This window comes from Lolium perenne, chromosome 3 (genome assembly GCF_019359855.2).
Source record: "Lolium perenne isolate Kyuss_39 chromosome 3, Kyuss_2.0, whole genome shotgun sequence".
NCBI lineage: Eukaryota > Viridiplantae > Streptophyta > Magnoliopsida > Poales > Poaceae > Lolium > Lolium perenne.
In genome coordinates, this window is record NC_067246.2 from 20,204,636 (window position 1) to 20,220,305 (window position 15,670).

Genomic DNA, 15,670 nt, shown 5'->3' on the forward strand with positions numbered 1-15,670 from the left:
CGCCGTATGCCCGTGAGCGCCGCCACGGTACCTCGTCGCCGACCACGCTCTGGTGACCGAATCGGAGCGACGCCACCACTAGATCGTTCACCACATCGCGTTGTGTCGATTAGGTGTAGTCGCTCGTCCGCGGGAGTAGCCCAACATCATCGCCGTCGTTCAATGCCCGCCGGCCACCATGAGCCATGCCACATCAGCGATTTTGACCTCGGTCAAAGCCATTGTGGCATGTGACATGGCCAGGACCCCACCAGTCATTGACTGTGGGTGTATTCTGGCCGGGTAACTCTAGTTTTTTACTTTTAAAATTTAAATCTAGAAAATATCTACAACTTTGAAAGAATATAGAAAATTCATTTTAACTCAGAAAAAATCAGATATCAAAAGTCTTATAAAAATAAACTCTATCCAATAAAAATATAATATGAAAATTTATTTTAAATAAAAATTTAATTGTTTAACCTTTATTATTTAAGCTTTTTCTTTTATCTAAATTCAATTAAAATTCAATAATTAGGAAAACTTTCTAAAATAAATAAAAACCAGTAAGCAAATAAAGAAAACATTAGAACAAATTTTATTTTATCATTATATTATTAAATCCTTATTAGAAGTATTTAAACCCTGAATAATTATTATCTTAATTATTAATTCTTTAAAAATAATAAAATGCCAAGTCCCCTATTATTTTTATTTCAAAGTTATTAAGAACTTCAAATTTATAATCAATTTATTATTTTAAAAATTGTATGACAAATATGAAACCCTAATTCCATATTGAATAAAACCATAATCTTATCATTTCATGTGAGAGCCCTAAAACCCTAAATCCTATTAAGAACCCTAACTCTATTATTTTATGTGAACCCCAAATTTCTTCTAAACATAAACCCTAGGTTATAACATTTGAGCATGATACTTTATTTTCATTCATAGATTAATAATTAGCAAAGAAATGCATGTCCATGTCCACATAAAATATAGGAGCCCTATCACTAATAAATTGGTATATCATGTTCTCATCCAAATGAAACCAGATGATCAAATTGGGTTAACCAAGTGTAAAACCTTAGTTCCTATTACCAAAGCCACCATCACTAACTATTAATATTTAGCATCACACCATTGTGATGAACCCTGATAGCAACCATGCCCAATATTGTGCATCATATACCATACACACTAAACCCTACTACTGTTAGATATTTATGAACCATCCTGTTTAAGAACTAACTATTCCTTACTTAGTGGATCCAATAGCAAACCCTAGACAACCTAAGCCCTAATTGAAATACTTCTTATTCCTTACGAATCATGTTCTTCAAAAGTTATTCTTTTGAAGAAACTAAAGAGTCATCATCAACCCTGCCTAATAGGACCTATAGACAATAGCCAGCTATCACCAGCAAGATATACCAACCTTGATAACAACCATGTATAATTAATTGCTTAAGATGTGCTTTACTAAAACCATATAAGCTCTAGTTGCTGATGAATCCAACATTGTTGTGATCCATCTAATCCTTACTCCAGAAACTAATTAGAACCATAGGAAACCATAGAACCCCACAAACCCAATTTTCATACTTGTTCTTTATCAAAGAACATGTTCTTCAAAAGTAATTCTTTTGAAGTATATGATGAGTAATCATTAACCATGCCATCTAGTGTTAAAACCAACAACTTTTCATTACATGTTAGGACTATACCAAATCTTATTGTTGTGTGCTAGGAATATAATTGTTGTGATGTATTGCACTACTTGTTTATGATACCAAGTAACCAAACCTTAATAAGAACCTTGTTTGTGAATCACTCTAAAACTACAACACACCCAAAACCAAGCATACCAACTCACTAATCCTAAATCATCAGGGTTAGGGCACGCTTAGAGCGATTGCATCTCATACTTATGCACTATTGCCTCCTTGAAAATCTTTTAAACATCATCCTTACTAGATGATCCTATTTCAGAATTTGCAGTTATTGCATATCGAAGACCTTTCCTGCATAATCTTGCAGTCAAGAAAGGAAAGTTCATCGCTTTCTCATGTCACTTTGAGTATTTTTACCAAACTATTTGCAAAGTACTATACTTATCACTCTTGCATGAAAAGCAAAAATACTATTTTCATAACTATGAATATGACCATGTGGTGGGCAATGGAACCATGATATGAGTATGGTGGAGGATCCATTGCAATGGGTTTAACAACAAATGTTGTCTACTGATTCTTGTGCCGTAAGACCCGTGTTAACCATAAGATCTGGAGTGGGACGGAGTAGTCAGTTGTATTCTTTCCTCTCGTACATCAACGGGTGCGCTTACCGTAGCAGTTGTATCTCGAGAGAACAACTTGTGGGTGGGTATCCCATTCTAATTCCCCATGGTAATGCAGTCTATGAGGGGTTGCAACGACCGGCGAAGGTATCATGGTCGCGAAACCTGATAGTAGTCGAGGTCGGATGGTATCCAATGGATACGCTGACCGGCGAGGACCCAAGGTCGGAATTGCAACAAAGGGTGGGTGTGCGAGGTCGCAGAGGAATGTAATGATTGGCTAGGACCTTATACCGGGCCTCATACCACGGAAGTGTGGACGGGAAAGATCGCCCGGTTGGCACCAAGGTTAAGATCTCTTATGGGTGATACGTCTCAAACGTATCTATGATTTCTTATGTTCCATGCTACTTTTATGACAATACTCACATGTTTATACACACTTTACATCATTTATATGCATTTTCCGGCACTAACCTATTGACGAGATGCCGAAGCGCCAATGCCTATTTTTTGCTGTTTTTGGTTTCAGAAATCCTACAAAGGAAATATTCTCGGAATTGGACGAAATCAACGCCCAGGGTCTTATTTTTCCACAGAGCTTCCAGAAGACCGAAGAGCATACGAAGTGGGGCCATGAGGCGCCCTAACCATAGGGCGGCGCGACCAGCATGGGGCCCGCGTCGGCCTATGGCGTGGCGCCCCTGCGCCGCCTCCAACTCTGCCCTTCCGCCTACTTAAACTCTCCGTCACGAAAACCCTATTACCGAGAGCCACGATACGGAAATAGTTCCAGAGACGCCGCCGCCGCCGCCAATCCCATCTCGGGGGATTCAGGAGATCGCCTCCGGCACCATGCCGGAGAGGGGAATCATCTCCCGGAGGACTCTACATCACCATGATCACCTCCGGACTGATGTGTGAGTAGTTCATCCTTGGACTATGGGTCCATAGCAGTAGCTAGATGGTTGTATTCTCCTCATTGTTCTATCATGTTAGATCTTGTGAGCTGCCTATCATGATCAAGATCATCTATTTGTAATGCTACATGTTGTGTTTGTTGGGATCCGATGAATATGGAATACTATGGTAACATCCCAAGTTATCAATAAAGAAAGAAAGAGAGAGAGTTCCAAAAATCCAAAATTTTAGAACCAACAAAAACTTTTTCTCATCATATAGGACTATGCATATAGATCACCTTATTAATTATTTGAGGGTGCATTTTGCCATGATGCTTGCTTGTGTGATTACACTTACTCTAAAACCCTAACCATGATCTCTTGATCATCCAAATACAAAGAAAAAGAAAAGAGAAAAGAAAATATAAAAATCAACTCAACACACACATATGGCTTATGCCATTTTTGCAAATTCTTAACCTAGACCATTTTGGTTTGCACCATTGGTTGTAAATGGATACTAAACACTTATTAACACTTTTGGAATCAAAGAAACTCAAATAAAATCAATTTTGAATCAAATTTGACCTCACATGCAATTATGGTAACATGTGACATTTTTAGCCTGATGCCCACTTTGAGCCCCTGGTTTTTGAGTTTTCCCTTCTACACTTTGCCAACTCTTTGCACCTCATCCAAGAAAACATCAAGGAGAACAACTATGCCCAAAACCACCACCCCAAACTCTATCTCAATTTCAAATGGCAAGCAAGCAAAGTGGAGACTTTGAAACATATGTAAGATCACATGCAATATGTGATTTTGCAAATCAGCACCATTTTGACCACCACCACCACCAATATACTTCAAATAATATATGATTACAATCCACCAAAAATCTTTTCAAAATTCAAAAATATTTTTCTTTTGGGCATTTGATCAAACACCTTTTGGGCAGAGAATCAAATGAAGCCCATGCTGAGTTTTGGAGGAGACCAAGTCCACTCTGGCCCTCCTCTGATACTCTGGCCCTCCTCTGATACTCTGGAGACCCTCTCTACCTCGCAGCACCAGTACCACCTCTTGTCAGCCCCTCCACTTGATCAAAATGACAAGGGCATGACCATGTCGTGGCATGGCATGGCCACCCCGTGCCATTGCCCTCACCCTTCCTCTCCAGCCTGCTCCACCATGTCAAACAGACCCCTCTCACTCCCCTGAGCACGACCAGACCCAGCCTCGACGAAAAATCCCATCACAACATGTAGAACTCGACGTGGCCAGGCGCGCCCAGACGTGCACACGCACGCGCCAGTGCGCGCACGGCGAGCACCCTGGACACGCCAGAGCGTGACGACACCCGACGCGTCTCGCCTCCACTTGCCTGCTCCGCTCGCCAGTAGCCGCGCCAGACCTCCAGGAGACTCGCAGACATCGCCGTTTGACCGCAGGGACGCCGTGGCCATCGTCACCGTCGACGCAACCCGCCACGGACCTGCAAGCTTCTGTCAACCTCACCGTCGCGTCTGTCCCTCATTTTCCCTACAATCACGCGCTACAGCACCGCAAGGACGTCGCCTGCAAGTGAGCGTCATCGCCAGTGCCCCTGCGCCACCCTACCGCCGACGCCATGGCTTACCTCATCCGAGCGCCACGGCCACCTCTCGCTGCTATAAAAAGGGCACCCCCACTACTAGGAAAACCCTTATAGCCGCACTTATTACCGCCGGCGAATCAAGTTCAAAGTGGCCGGCGGTAAGATTTTTTAGGACCTCCTCGCGTTACTGCCGGCGAGTACGCTTAGAGGTGCCAGGGATATGCCATTTACCGCCGGCGAAATGGGCCAGAAAGCGCCAGGGATAAGTTGGCCTAGAGCCCCCAGATGGGTCAGCCATTACCGCTTGCGAAAAGCCCTCAGGTTCGCCGGGGGTAAATCGAGCTACCGCCGGCGAAAAATGAGGCGCGCACGCCAGGAATTAGGTGCACTGGGCGGGCCAATCAGGCAAAATATTACCATCGGCACCAACTGATTTTTTTCGTCGGGGGTATTTCGCTCGACCCACGCGCTGTCAAAGGAGATATCGTGGCCCCGCCTCGCGAGCCTGCCTCCCTCCTCTCTCGCCAGGTCCTTCTCCCTCCTTCTCTCTCCACCTTTCTCTTTCTGCCCTCCCCCGTGATCTACCTGCCCCGCCGGCCGCCATGGCGTTCGGCGACCGCATGACCACCCTCGTCTACGTCCGCAAGGTATGCATCCTCAACCCTCCCTCCTGTCCCCGTCCCCTCCTCTGCACCGGCTGGATCGCGAGACTCGTCTCGTGGATCTCCGATGCGTAGATGAGGTAGCCTCGGTTCGGAATCGGGGTATCTCTAGATCTCTCCACCGTGCGCCTCTGCTCGCCTCGATCGCGAGGGAGCACGGGGCTGTGAATTGGGCGGGTCGGGAGGGCTGGATTGGTGGGGAGATTCGTTCAATTGGGCTGGATTGGTGGGGAGATTCGTTCAATTGGGCTGGATTGGTGGGGAGATTCGTTGAATTGGGCGAAAGTCAGCGAGCTGTACACAGTCGGGCCAGCTAGGTCCGGCGTTTGCTGCTGATGCTAATTGACAATTAAATGGTCCGGCATACCATATGCAGGATTGGGAATAATAATCATCTTCCCAATTCTTATCCCCCAACTAATTCCCTCCTCCAAATTCCCATTCCCTATCCCCAGAGTAGCCAAACACGCTGTACATGACGACGCGAATCAGCAAGACTCCATTTTGTTCTTCTTGTTTTATTACTACTACTGCATTTTGGATCCTGGATCGGACAAGTGCTTTGGTTCTTCTTGAGTTTTGTCTATCAGGGCTTCTGGTGCTGTATGTACCATGCTTGAGAGTCAACTTTTACATGATCTGGACACTTCCTTTTTGTGGGGTGTAGGGGCTTAATTTAAGTTGTTGTAGAATTGTTATGAATTCTAGAATTTACATGATTTATATTCAACTGTTGTGACTTCTCATACCTCCGATCCGACCACCAAGTTGAGCTGCTCGTCCCGGAGACGCCGCCGTCCAGGGCCTTGTCTGTGTTGGCTCTAAAGGTACCAGCTTCTACATTCACTCTCCATCCGTGCTTCGGTAGAGCAGCCGCTTTGACTATTAGGACAAGATTTGGTACTAGTACATGCTCTGATTCCAGTTTCTTTGTTAAGGTACCTAGGGTTTTGCCGTGGCCGGCAAGGGCAGCCTGGAGCGCGTCCAGAAGGAGGAGTACCAGCTTATCTGCAAGGTGAAATAGGCATGTTCTCTTTGATTCGATTCGCTGTGGTTCGATTCGTTGATGCAAAGCGTCCTGTTACTTGGGTTATCATTGTTTAGTTAAAAACGTTGAGAATTCGGCGGCATACAATTAATGCTAGATTGCTATCCTGTCATTATTTATTAATGCTAGATTGCTGTTAGATTACAAATTCGTTTCATTTATCTTGCTTGTTTTGAACTTGCTTGCACCTGTGGTATTAAGTTAGTTTGCCTCTGTTTTGTCTTGAAAGATGGATTTCTATCTTACTTGTGCTACTGTTACCATCTGACCATGCTCTGGTCTTATTCCAGGATAACGAGGAGAAGAACGGAAAGCTGTGGCCTTGTTCTTCGAATCCATTGTTTGTTGTTTATCAGTCGCAGCAATGTGACAGTTAGAATTTCTATAGCAGCGTTCTGTTTATGATCATCTTGTTATATGATTGTCAAAATAAGGGGTTAACTTGTTCAATGCCAGGTACAGATCTGTACATAGCAGTCCGAGAGTAAAGTGCAGTAAATAGTTTCATATTTATTTAAACTTTCACTGCAAGAGAGCATTGTTATGCAGCACAAAAACTTTAGGAGATTCTTTTAAATTTCTTGTAGGCTATGTTTTTTTAATATGGACCTTTTTGTTAGTACCGTTGTTCTGAAATATAAGCCTTTTTTAAATAAAGATTGAATTTGTTTTTATTCTTTATCTGAGGGTTTTGTGTTTTCACGTCAGATTTTTTTAAAATCCTAAAATATATACCGCCGACGCATAGGGTTGTTTGCCAGCGGTAACTCAATACCCCCGGCGGATTGGAAAGTGCCGGCGGTAAATAATACCCCCGACAAGTTGGATGAGGTGCCAGTGGTAGTCTGGGTTACCCCCGGCGATTTGCAATGCGCCGGCGGTAGGCCATTACCACCGGCGAGGTGATCGCCGGCGAATACGAAAGTGCCGGCGGTAAGCCTTTTCAGTGTGCCGGCGGTAAGCCTTTTCATAGTAGTGCCCTCTCCTCAAATCGATCACACCACCAGCTTCCCCTCCTCACACTGACTCGCCTCGACCACCGCACTTGCTCGATTAGCCACCAGATAGCTCCAATTGCAAGCTCGCTGCCGCTCACCGTCGCCGAAGATCACCGGAGAAGGAGGCCGCCGCAGGAGACGCAACTGCTACCATCGGCTTCCTCATCGATGACAATGTCCCTGCGCACACCTCCGACGACCGCCGGAGCTCCGACGAGCTCGCCGACCCCCTACCTCCGCCGCCGGTGAGTCCCCTTCTCGCCAGAGACGAAGACCTCCCTCGACCGTGCGATGCACTTCTAATCGCACGGCTCTTACTCATCGCACCGTTTCGCTGGCAAACTCCCACTGACACGTGGCCACCACGCTGTCAGCTGGCCCGTAGCGATACTGGGCCGGCCCATCTCTCTCTCTCTCTCTCTCTGCACAGCACGTTTAGTTCCCGCCAGCCCACGAAATTCAAGTTCGAAATTCCAGAATAGATAAATATTACAATCTGATGTTAACTTCAAAATTTAATAGGGACAAATCTACTTGGCCAAATTTTACAAATTTTATATATTTGGAAAGATTAGAGTTTTGTCTACACAATGCCACTGGTTTGAACCCTAGATCTGTTATAGAATTAAAGTAGAAAAATAAACAAGTCAGGGACTTTTGTGACTTAGAATAATTATTAAAAATCAACCACAAATGCTTTTGAGTTAATTCCAAATCCTATAAATCACATTTCACTTGCACTAATTGTTTCTGCAAAAATATGTCATGCTTACTTGAATGATCATGGCCTAGTGTAATTAAAGGACTATATGGCTATTTCTAGTCAAAGATATTGTCCAAAACTATTAATAAATCATATGGGAGTTTTTCTCTCATTTAAATCTTGTCACAAACATTTCAACATGAGGTAGAGACTCTGGTCATTTATGTCTCATATGAATTGTTTGATGATATTAAATCTTTACCATGTTAGGATTAAATTGTATGAGGTGCTTCACTTCATTTAAATCATTGTCTTAAATGATAAGTATGAAGAGGTTGACTTTGGTCAACCTAGGTCATATATCATTCATGAGAGAAATTAAATCTTAATAAGACAATGAGAGGAAATTATTTCTCTAAGTAATTAAAAGTAACACCTAAGTTAGTATGAGAGGAAATTATTTTTCTTAAATAAGAAAACACCTCCACCAACTTAATAGTAATGTGTGATGCTAGCTTAAGTTGTGTGACTCATGTGTGTGCTTAGTTTAGTACATAAGTTTAGTATGATGATTGTATACCCCGTATTCATATTTTAGATGCTAGTACCGAGGAGTATCAAGAGGAGGAGGAGGTCTACTTCCAAGGAGAAGAAGACCACTTTGACCAATTCCCCAACCAAGGCAAGATAATACTCTTGCAAAGTGCAAAGCTCACCATGAGCAAGGCATTACCCCATTTACTTTATGTTCATGATCCTATTTCCTAGTTTTACTTTACAAGCTTCACTTACTTTTATATTATCAAAGTACTTTTTGATTCATGATTCACTTGGTTAGCATGAGATTAGTACAAGAGTATCAAAGTTAGCCTAGAAGCAAAGCAAATTAGTTAGCACCCCTCATACATAGATGCTAGTGCTAAACTAAAATTGACTACTCTAGATGGGAACATGTGTTTGTGAAATGATGATGGTGAAAACCTTGGAATGATGAGTCATTTCCATTGAAAGATTTTGAAGGTGAATATGACATGATTTTGACTTGGTGAAATGGTTAAAAACTGATGATTGAGTTGGATGCGATACCATTCCAATTTTTGAGTACCCCCACAATACCTGATTATGGGTAGGGCTTAGCTGGAAATTTATGTATCTTAGTATGGGTTCCCTCTAAACAAGCGTCATAGAGGTTATGCCGAGGCTGCCTCCGTTGAAAGTGAAATGACGTGAATTGAGGTGAATTGTACGGCCAAGCCCTGTGTAGTTCACGGGATAACAGTTGGCTACACTAGTAGGAAAACCCTTATAGGCGGAGCTTAGTTCTATGGCGCACCATTAAAAATGCGCCAAAGAAATTTATTTTGTGGCACACCAGGCAAGGTGCGCCACAGAAATAGCTTAATTTTGTGGTGCACCACGAAACACTGCGCCACAAAAACTTGGTGGGGCCCACACCCTGTCACGCCCAATCATTGGTTTCACTTTTTCTACGGCGCACTGCACTTGGTGCGCCACATAAATAACGTATTCTGTGGCGCACTGGCCTAGGTGCGCCACAGAAATAACGTGTTCTGTGGCGCACTGGCCTCGGTGCGCCACAGAAATAACGTGTCCTATATCATGGCCGTACCCCTCCCTCGCCCGTATACCACTCTCTCCCCCTCTCCCCTCTCCCCGCACCGCCGCCTTCCATGGCGAGCGCTGTCATCGCCGTCGCCGCCGCCACCACCTTCCTCCGTGAGGGCCGCATGCCGCCACGCTCCACCCATCCCCGCCACCAGCAGCACAAGCCGCTGCGGCGTGGAGGAGGAGGGGCCGGCGCAGCGTCAAGGTGGAGGACCCGCCGCCGCGTCAAGGTGGTGGAGCTGCCGCGACCTCCACCCCTGCCGTCGTCGTCGGTGAGCTCCTCCACACCTGCAGTCGTCGTCGGTGAGCTCCCTCCCCTCCCTCTTCCTCTCCCGCGCGAACACAAAGTGCTCGATGAAATGCTGCTGTGATTTTGTGGTGTTGTTGTGCTTGATGAAATGCTGCTGTGATTTTGTGCTGCTGTTGTGCTCGATGAAATGCTGCTGTGCTAATTACAGAGAGGGGGAGAAGTTGTTGTTAATTGATGCCATTTATCTGGTATGTGCACATGGATTGAATTATGATCCCATTGCTTGCAGTTGTTGCCTGTCAAGCACTGCTTGAAAGCCTTGATTAAGTGCTTTACTGAAGCTTTGGCTTTAGTGAAGTGTCATGTGCAGGTCATGCTGCTATTGCTTGATTAATTGGTGCTATGCTTGTTACTGATGGAGCTATAGTTGATTAATTGGTGCTATGCTTATTCTCGATCTTGCTATATTGCTTGATTAATTGGTGCTATGCTTGTTACTGATGCTGCCATATTGCTTGATTAATTGGTGCTATGCTTGGTACTAAATGGATTTGATTTGTTTTCCAACCTTTGTTGGAAACAAATCCAAAGTCTGAACCTGTATAAGGAGATGAGGACTGGTGCTATGCTTATGCTGTGTTGTGACCTCATTAGCTCTTGCTAGTGCCACTGGTTGCATCTCATAGTTGGATAATTGGTTCGTTTTGGTGAAAATAGAGATATTCACAGCAGGGAATCATGTAAATGAATGCCACTTTGGTATCCTTTGAAGAAAATGGGAAGTTTCTGATGGTTTAAAAGACTAGGTGATGCTAGGTTATTAAGTTGGCTGTCAAGGTTGGTTTTATCTGGTTAACTTGGATAGGCTATGTGTTCTTGCTTACTTATGCATATCCATCTCTACTGAATTGACTAGCTCAGGCTTGGCCTCTCTCTTGCCAGCATCACTTGGTTACTACCAAGTGATGAGTAATCCCTTATGGTACCCCAGCTTTGTTTTGAACTCAACTGAGTAATGATAAATTTCTATTTCTTGTTGGCTTTGATGAAAATAGAGATATCCACCTGGCCTCACTTACTCCATCCCTGGACGTTAATATTTGTTTCGACCAACAAAGTATGAGGCATTCCATTTAGTTCATACTAGCTACTTCTTAATTGCATTGGCCTTTCTTCCATTTTAGTGCCGATGATTAAATTATTTGGTCACTTGTACACTCTGGGGTGGGGCCAGTGAGCCTGGTGCGATGGCACAAATATCAATCTCTTGTGCATCCTACCTGGCCTCACTGACCCCATCCCGGAATGTTAATATTTCTTTCGACCAACAAAGTATGAGTCATATGATATCTAGTTGAGATACCACTTGGCTCTTTCTTCCATTTTAGTGCCGATGATTAGAATGTTTGGTCACCTATACGCCGCAATATACTTTGTAGACGGGCCCCCTTTCCCCAGCCGCCGTTCCGTGAACGAGTCCTTGACGAGACAACAACGCCGACCTGCCTCTCCGGTGCAGAACCACGCCAGTCCAAGCCGCCTCCCTTGTGGCCGCAAGGGAGGCGGCTGGGACTGTCGTGGTTCTGCGCCGGAGAGGCAGATCGGCGTTGTTGTGTCGTCAAGGACCCGTTCACGGAATGGCGGCCGGGCAAAGGGGGCCCTTCTGCAAATTATACTACGGTGTATACTGCAACTATGGTTTCTGACCATAGTATTTGTGTTGAACAATAATGTATGAGGCACTTATTCCATTTTTTCATTCCATTTGCTTTGGTATTTTCAAAATTGCCGATGATTAAAATGTTTGGTCACCGTACACTTGGGGGTGGCGTAAGTGAGCCTGGTAAGATAGCACAAATATCAATCTCTTGTGCATCGGACTTGGTCTCACTTACGCCATCCCTGAATGTTAATATTTGTGTTGACCAACAATGTATGAGGCACTTATTCCATTTTTTCATTCCATTTGCTTTGGTATTTTCAAAATGCCGATGATTAAAATGTTTGGTCACCGTACACTCGGGGGTGGCGTAAGTGAGTCTGGTAAGATAGCACAAATATCAATCTCTTGTGCATCGGACTTGGTCTCACTTACGCCGTCCCTGAATGTTAATATTTGTGTTGACCAACAATGTATGAGGCATTTATTCCATTTCTCTTGTGCATCGGACTTGTTGGTCTCACTTTCTTCCATTTTCATCATAGTAGGAACTGGATGAAGACCCCGATGCAAGCGAGCCTGGTGGGTAGAGATGAGGGAGCAAATGAGGAACCAGATGAAGACTACTTTGTATCTTGAAATTGTGAATTTTGTATGAATTCAGAGTTGTATGCAAAACATTTGACACGTGCCACTATATATGTATCTCGATCGGGCTCTCAGTAATGTGATGATGATGTCTATGTTATATCTGTGCAATGTACATGATATTTATATTATATCTGAATGTTGCTGTATATAACCTGTATATTGCTGTCTATAAACTGCATGTGTATAGCAGGCAGCACAAAATCGTGTATAATACAAGCAAATTCTGTGGCGCACTGAAAACCAATTCTATGACTGATACGCGTACATCACGCGTCCGTTGGGAACCCCAAGAGGAAGGTGTGATGCGTACAGCGGCAAGTTTTCCCTCAGTATGAAACCAAGGTTAATCGAACCAGTAGGAGCCAAGAAGCACGTTGAAGGTTGATGGCGGCGGGATGTAGTGCGGCGCAACACCAGAGATTCCGGTGCCAACGTGGAACCTGCACAACACAACCAAAGTACTTTGCCCCAACGAAACAGTGAGGTTGTCAATCTCACCGGCTTGCTGTAACAAAGGATTAGATGTATAGTGTGGATGATGATTGTTTGCAGAAAAAAGAGAACGGTATTGCAAGAGATTGTATTTCAGTATAGAGAATTGGACCGGGGTCCACAGTTCACTAGAGGTGTCTCTCCCATAAGATAAACAGCATGTTGGGTGAACAAATTACAGTTGGGCAATTGACAAATAAAGAGGGCATGACCATGCACATACATATTATGATGAGTATTGTGAGATTTAATTGGGTATTACGACAAAGAACATAGAACGCTATCCAGCATGCATCTATGCCTAAAAAGTCCACCTTCAGGTTATCATCCGAACCCCCTCCAGTATTAAGTTGCTAACAACAGACAATTGCATTAAGTATTGCGCGTAATGTAATCAGTGACTACATCCTTGAACATAGCACCAATGTTTTATCCCTAGTGGCAACAGCACATCCATAACCTTAGAGGTTCTTGTCACCCCTCCAGATTCACGGAGACATGAACCCACTATCGAGCATAAATACTCCCTCTTGGAGTTACTAGCATCAACTTGGCCAGAGCATCTACTAATAACGGAGAGCATGCAAAATCATAAACAACACATAGACATAACTTTGATAATCAACATAACAAGTATTCTCTATTCATCGGATCCCAACAAACGCAACATATAGAATTACAGATAGATGATCTTGATCATGTTAGGCAGCTCACAAGACCCGACAATGAAGCACAATGAGGAGAAGACAACCATCTAGCTACTGCTATGGACCCATAGTCCAGGGGTAGACTACTCACACATCACTCCGGAGGCGACCATGGCGGCGTAGACTCCTCCGGGAGATGATTCCCCTCTCCGGCAGGGTGCCGGAGGCGATCTCCTGAATCCCCCGAGATGGGATTGGCGGCGGCGGCGTCTCTGGAAGGTTTTCCGTATCGTGGCTCTCGATCGGGGGTTTCGCGACGGAGGCTTTAAGTAGGCGGAAGGGCAGGTCAAGAGGCGGCACGAGGGGCCCACACTACATGCCGGCGCGGCCAGGGCTTGGGCCGCGCCGCCCTGTAGTCTGGCCACCTCGTGGCCCCACTTCGTCTCCTCTTCGGTCTTCTGGAAGCTTCGTGGCAAAATAGGACCCTGGGCGTTGATTTCGTCCAATTCCGAGAATATTTCGTTACTAGGATTTCTGAAACCAAAAACAGCAGAAAAAGAATCGGCACTTCGGCATCTTGTTAATAGGTTAGTTCCAGAAAATGCACGAATATGACATAAAGTGTGCATAAAACATGTAGATAACATCAATAATGTGGCATGGAACATAAGAAATTATCGATACGTCGGAGACGTATCAGCATCCCCAAGCTTAGTTCTGCTCATCCCGAGCAGGTAAAACGATAACAAAGATAATTTCTGGAGTGACATGCCATCATAACCTTGATCATACTATTTGTAAAGCATATGTAGTGAATACAGCGATCAAAACAATGTATATGACATGAGTAAACAAGTGAATCATAAAGCAAAGACTTTTCATGAATAGTACTTCAATACAAGCATCAATAAGTCTTGCATAAGAGTTAACTCATAAAGCAATAATTCAAAGTAAAGGCATTGAAGCAACACAAAGGAAGATTAAGTTTCAGCGGTTGGTTTCAACTTGTAACATGTATATCTCATGGATATTGTCAACATAGAGTAATATAACAAGTGCAATATGCAAGTATGTAGGAATCAATGCACAGTTCACACAAGTGTTTGCTTCTTGAGGTGGAGAGAAATAGGTGAACTGACTCAACAATGAAAGTAAAAGAATGGTCCTCCATAGAGGAAAAGCATCGATTGCTATATTTGTGCTAGAGCTTTGATTTTGAAAACATGAAACAATTTTGTCAACGGTAGTAATAAAGCATATGTATCATGTAAATTATATCTTACAAGTTGCAAGCCTCATGCATAGTATACTAATAGTGCCCGCACCTTGTCCTAATTAGCTTGGACTACCGGATCATTGCAATGCACATGTTTTAACCAAGTGTCACAAAGGGGTACCTCTATGCCGCCTGTACAAAGGTCTAAGGAGAAAGCTCGCATTGGATTTCTCGCTATTGATTATTCTCAACTTAGACATCCATACCGGGACAACATAGACAACAGATAATGGACTCCTCTTTTATGCATAAGCATGTAACAACAATTAATAATTTTCTCATATGAGATTGAGGATATTGTCCAAAACTGAAACTTCCACCATGGATCATGGCTTTAGTTAGCGGCCCAATGTTCTTCTCTAACAATATGCATGCTTAACCATAAGGTGGTAGATCTATCTTACTTCAGACAAGACGAACATGCATAGCAACTCACATGAAATTCAACAAAGAGTAGTTGATGGCGTCCCCAGTGAACATGGTTATCGCACAACAAGCAACTTAATAAGAGATAAAGTGCATAAGTACATATTCAATACCACAATAGTTTTTAAGCTATTTGTCCCATGAGCTATATATTGCAAAGGTGAATGATGGAATTTTAAAGGTAGCACTCAAGCAATTTACTTTGGAATGGCGGAGAAATACCATGTAGTAGGTAGGTATGGTGGACACAAATGGCATAGTGGTTGGCTCAAGGATTTTGGATGCATGAGAAGTATCCCTTCTCGATACAAGGTTTAGGCTAGCAAGGTTATTTGAAACAAACACAAGGATGAACCGGTGCAGCAAAACTCACATAAAAGACATATTGTAAACATTATAAGAATCTACACCGTCTTCCTTGTTGTTCAAACTCAATACTAGAAATTATCTA

General features: G+C 43.7%; 1 long non-coding RNA gene across 2 annotated transcripts; it reads left to right on the forward strand.

Moving 5' to 3' along the window:
• Window positions 1-5,234: 5,234 nt before the first annotated feature.
• LOC127341060 (uncharacterized) lies at window positions 5,235-7,169 on the forward strand. Of its 2 annotated transcripts, none has more exons than XR_011754670.1 (3): window positions 5,235-6,269; window positions 6,381-6,466; window positions 6,781-7,169. It is a non-coding gene; the product is annotated as an uncharacterized lncRNA (long non-coding RNA). The 2 variants fall into 2 exon arrangements; XR_007875154.2 differs by having other exon boundaries at window positions 5,240-6,269; window positions 6,381-6,457.
• Window positions 7,170-15,670: the final 8,501 nt, after the last annotated feature.